Genomic DNA, 6000 nt, shown 5'->3' on the forward strand with positions numbered 1-6000 from the left:
CTTCTTTTAGGAATACTGGGCCCTAAAATGGGGAGGGGATTATGACCCGTTGGGCACGCCACTCATTGCTACCCCAAGTGTCGACGTCACCGCATGTCACTGATAAACATCCATATTTACACCCCCACTTCCACTTTTCTGCTTGGGGGGGTGTTCACCAAAATTTGGGAGGGTGTTAGGGGTGTGTGGATAAATCACTGGACCGCACGTCCACGGAGGAGGATACTTTCCTTCTTTCCTTCGCTTTTTCTCTCTCTCTCTTTCTCTCGTTTTTTCCTTCTTCACTTCGCTTTTTCTCTCTCTCTTTCTCTCGTTTTTCCCTTGTTTCTCTCTTTCTTTCTTTCCTTCTTTCTTGTATATAATATTTATTTTGTAAGATGAAGGTTCGTTTTGGATGTGGATATCTTTGATACTACAATACAATGAAATGTTATCGAGGTTAACTCTGGAAGTGTCATCTCACGCTGTTTTTGACCCTCTATCCTATTCAAGTTGACCGTGTTCCTCCCCTCAACATCTGTTTTCTCTCCTCACGCTGAGGCAATAATTTAAAAGTGACAGAAAAGGGTACGCTCAGGGCAAGGACAAAAACCAAAGATTCTGCAGGTTTCGTGGAGGATTTCAAATTAATTTTAAAATATTTAATCGGTTAAACAAACAATCATTGAACAATTTTGTAGATTGTAGCATGTTTAAAGAACCCACGCATTGTTCCTTTACACACACACACGGATAATACACACATGTATTTACATACATTGGCAACTCTGCCAGTATCTTCGTTCTGCGGAGGTTTGAATTTCCAGAAGATCGGAGTGTTTCCAACCTACTCCTTCATCTCAGATGACATCAGTGTTGACAACTACCAAATTATTTACACTGTACTTCTGAGTTTTGATACAGATAAATTCAATAAACGGAAAAGTTTTGGATATAACTTTGATGTGAAAGAAGTACTGGAACTGAACTGTCTACTGAAATACTCAAACAGTGAACAAATTAATTTCTTTTTTTTTTTATTGAAGCTATTGGTCTCCTAGTCTCGTGGTAATTTCAGAAACGAGGTTGGCATCACTTTTCTCTTATTTTTGGGGCTTTTCAGAGTGATCGTCGACTTCACTTTCTGTTTCTAGTAGTGTAGTTTGTTTCTACTCTGCAGTTGTGGAAAGTGCGCGTGTTTTTATTCTTTGTGTATAAGATTTATTTATAAAGCGTGAATTTTGTCGCATAAGACAGGAAGATACCCTCCCCTTTCAGGCGTACCGTGCTACAGTACTAAGGGTGACTAGACACACACATTCAAAAAAGAGGACAGAGCAGGCGGAAAAGGAGGACAAAGTCATAAAAAAGAGGACGCCGCAAAGAATGGCAACACATTTGCCATTACTCATAATTTAATCAATATATAAAAATCTTAATAACACTTTGCTTACAGAGATTTTTCAGGTGATCTCTTTCAATAACTTCTTCTTATCTTTAAGCAAAGGAAGCAATCTCCGAATCTGTCATTTAACAAATGACAAAGAATATCTACAATTTGAAGCACATATTTTTACTCCTTTTCTAATTCTTGGATATTAGAATGAAATATCACCACAAGTGAATACAAATGTAACAAGTAAGATTAGCTTTAACTTATTTCCAAACACCGAATTACAATTTTTAAGTTGTTTACATTGGGTAGAGAAATATGATTTTAATGCTATGGACATTTCTATCACTCTTTCAACAGTAGGTGAAAGTGACAGCCACCTTACACATTACCTCATTTTCGTTTCTTCCTCCATCCTTTAAAAGCTGGATATTTTCTTGCAAGGTAATTGTTGAATTTACACTTTCGCTTCGTTATTTCATGAAAGTAAATATTACTTAATAATCAAAATTCTCACTACGCGTTTCTGTATCGTGTATGTATAACTCGAAAAGGAACTGGCCGATCCAAGTGGCGGAGTGGTTGGCACACCGATCGAGTCCCAGCGGTCACCGATTCGAGTCGCACTCGCAGCCTGGGCATCGGTGTTCTTTGTGAATGCCCCTTCATCAAAATCATCATACCATCGCTCATATCCATCTTTGCAATTAGCCAAAAGTGGCAGAAAAGCGAAATAAAATAAACCAAACCAATCAATCAAAAAGGAACTTAACAGACTACATGCGTTCCAGCAGTTTCAGAGCGCGAAACATCGAGTTAGAACTTAGAATAATTGTAATGGCTAGGGTGCCGAATTTTGCCTATTTGCCATTTATATTCCTTTGTAGTAAAACATAGGCTTCAATGTTTAAAGTTCGTTTCATGGTGTTTATAGTACTAAAACACATTTTTATAGTACCTATAAATGTCTATTTTGATTAATCGTGCTCATAAATCGCTATTCTGCAATTTTTGCATACTTCAGCTTTTTTTACGTGCCTTTGGCTTTCCCTAGATTCATGAATGTAAGGCTTTGTTGACGTTGTACTGACTGAAATCTGGTATTTACCAGATTTGAGGGTCTGAATTGATTGGAACATTATTTCAAAATATTCTTTTTGTTACAATGGTGCAAATTGTTTTTTCATCTTTTGTTCAAATTCGCACAGTAGTTACCACAAGCTGTTTTTGTGAGAATTACTTTCCCCAACAAATGTGAATTTCGATCAAAAGAGTGTTAATTGATATTAATAGTTTGTTATCGTACTTTTATGGATAAACTGAAGTGTTAATACTAGGGGTGTGCGGGACCGAATTGCTTTGGTCGGGACGGGAAATTTTTTAAATCCCGACATTCGGGACGGGAAAAATTTACAATTTCCCGAAGCTCTGGAAATCTCGAATTCTACACGTCATTTTCACTTTAAGTGATTATTTTTGCATTTCTGGAATAAAAACTAACAATTTCCGATAAGTTCCAGACACTTACAATGCAGAAAACGTCGAAAATTAACGCCTTTTTAAAGTGAACATTCGGTATTTTATTTCCTGACTGTTCGGGATCCCGCACACTCCTAGTTAATACAGTCTGTGCATTGTAAGAAGAAAATTGAAATAAGTTCGCATTCATTGCCTATTTTAATGTATTTTCTTAGTTTATAGTGCCTTTTTAAGTGTCTATTTCAGAGATTTTTAGTGCCAATAAATCCTCACCCTATTGATGACTCAGTCGGGAAAGTGATCGTGTTGAGTTCCCAGATGCTACGTGAGCATTGCTCGAATACTTAACGCACCCCAAGTGATATGCCTTAAACGATGATCGTTATATGTAGAAGCATTCTCTAGGCAGCACATTGACTATGGGCTTTGCTATAGCTACTCTTTCTAAAAAGGAAGACATTTACCAATTTCTAAAAAATCCACCCGGACGCCGGACAGACACCTAAAAAGGAGGACATGTCCGGACAAAAGAGGACGTCTGGTCATCCTATACAGTACTATGTGAGTGCAAGTAAGTGGTGATACTTGTACGAGTGGTTTATTGTCTGGAAAACTACAGCCATGAATTTCGTAAAGCAATTATTTGCTATGCCGTTTTCATCTCTGAATGAAGTTGATAGGTTGGAAGTGAAAAGGATGGGGACCTCATCAGCCTCAACTTCAAATAAAACAGTAGGTAAGTGCTGCATTATGTGTTTTTAGAAGAACGTTTAACATGATGAAGCATACCTGGCTTTGTGGATGTGAGGAAGTGAACGCTCTTTTCTGTTTCCCATGTCTGTTATTTGGTGGTGACCCATCATGTACAAAAAGAAGAGTCAAATACCTAGGCCTAAGACGAGCCAAAAAACATGAAGCTTCTGAAAAGCACATGACCAACATCCTGAATATGGCAATGGTGGGGAAGGACAATATTCTAACGTACCTTAATTCGGGACCGCGTGGATAAAAATCTCTGTTATTTCCCGTCTCATTGATTGTACAGGGTGTACCAAAAGTCCCATTACCCCCTTTGAATTGTAGATAAACCCAGGCCCGTAGCCAGGAATTCTTAGTAGGGGGGGCAAAGTCAATCCTAGAGGGGGCAAATTTTTAATATATTTTTTGTTGTATTGACAGTTGTAGCAAGGTACAGAGAGACACTTGCCCCCCCACCTCCTCCAAAAGTAATAAGTAACAGGAAAGGGATGTTATCTTGAAACTCCAACAAACAAAAAAAAGTTCGAGCAACATCAAATAACAATATTTCGATAATAACCTTTTAGACTACCAAAGAATACAAAGATAAAGTTTAACATAAATAGGCTAATTGGGACTGTATCTACGTTATATTTACAGGTCAATAATGTTAATAGACGATTAATGTGTACCAACAGCTTCGGGCTTCTCCGCAGAACTGATTAAGGAAGTCATTTATAAATCATGCTTCATAATGTTTCCCCTCTAGTTTCCAGTATGCAAGATTTTTATGCAAAAAGGAATCTAACGAGAATCCCACAACACCATTGTGGTGTGTTATGCAAGAAAAATCGAATTAATTAAATAATAATGGTTACATATTATCTAGACTTTGATGAATTGTGTAAAAATGTGTAATACATTTGTTGTAGGCCTACTTGCTAAAACATTGAAGCATGGGTCTCTTACTCCACCACGGATTCTATTTGCTTCAAATGAAAGACTCTTGCATCACTACAGACAATGTTTGCCTACTGGTTACGTTAACCATTTTGCAAAATATTGTGTTGTTGAAATACATGTGTTTGACACCCGACAATCAAATAGGAATCCCTTGATTGATCAATGGCCTCAGTGTCATCATTAATATTTCATATCAAGTTTTATAGAGGGAAATGTTGTATCCTCTTTACATTATGAAAAATACCTTCCTTAATGACTATGGTACGAAACCGAACGATATAAGAGACCTCCTTCGCTTACCCCATTTCCGCGGCACGAGGTCTCTGGGCCGCTTATCGTCACCACTTTTTGAGCAGAAGCGTACAAACCCCAAATATCAGGTTTTTTTATGCTGATACTGATTTCTGCCAGTCACAGAATGGCTTAAGATAGAATGAATAAAATTAGGAGAATCCACTCCTTACAAGAAGAGTTGACATAATAATTTGTCAAAAAATTAGGTTGTGCATGAGGTACTTTAACAGACAACGTCTACAACACACACAATGTAAATAGATTATAATTTGAGAGATTTTCAATCGTATTTAGGGCCTCCCCGATGGTGCAGTGGTAGCGTCGTTGCCTTGTAATCAAGGGGTCCCGGGTTCGATACCCGGTGGAGGTACATAATGGTTCGGATCTCACTTTAAAACTGTAGGTCCAGTCCCGATTAGTCTTACTGTGCATAAGTGGACTTAAAACACCAATTCAATCAATCAATCGTATTTATTTCACTGAAGCATTTTTCTACTTGTCATTTTCTTGAACCTATATTCATAGGGCGCCGCCTAATAACACAGACAACTTTCACAGTGTGTACAGGACATCAAGGCAAGCAACTCTTCTCAGTCACTACTTGCTTGTCTAATTCTTTTTTCGATGTTACAAGCAATCGAAATCTGTCCTTAATGTATGCAATACCATTGATAGCTTCACAGTTGCAAATGGCATTAATTTTTACTGCCCTTTAAAATTCTGAGAGCAATATATAACATGCTGTAGAAACGATATCATGCAAACAGTCAGGGTTAAAACTTAACTTTTCCTTTATAAAATGGATATCATAACACATACCTATGTTGTTTATCATATTTGATGCGTTTGCATAGAGAAATGATTCATAAGGTTTGAAATTGATATTTACACTCCATAAGATGCTTAGTGTAACCTGTATCAAACTACAAATTTTATCGCTTTCTAACCGAAATAATAAATGTGAAACACTATCACATTTTCATTGTGTCTGATAATAATTTGAGACAGTAAGCTGCGTCCTACATCTTTCACTAGTCGAACTGCATATTGGGATGGTTACATAACACACTACGAAGCCAGGGGTTTCAGGTTCAAGCCTGGGCATGAGTGTTCTTTGTGGGCAGAGGCGAAACCACACATTTTTATCTGGAGTC

Source organism: Lepisma saccharinum, chromosome 2, assembly GCF_977018435.1.
Source record: "Lepisma saccharinum chromosome 2, izLepSacc3.1, whole genome shotgun sequence".
NCBI lineage: Eukaryota > Metazoa > Arthropoda > Insecta > Zygentoma > Lepismatidae > Lepisma > Lepisma saccharinum.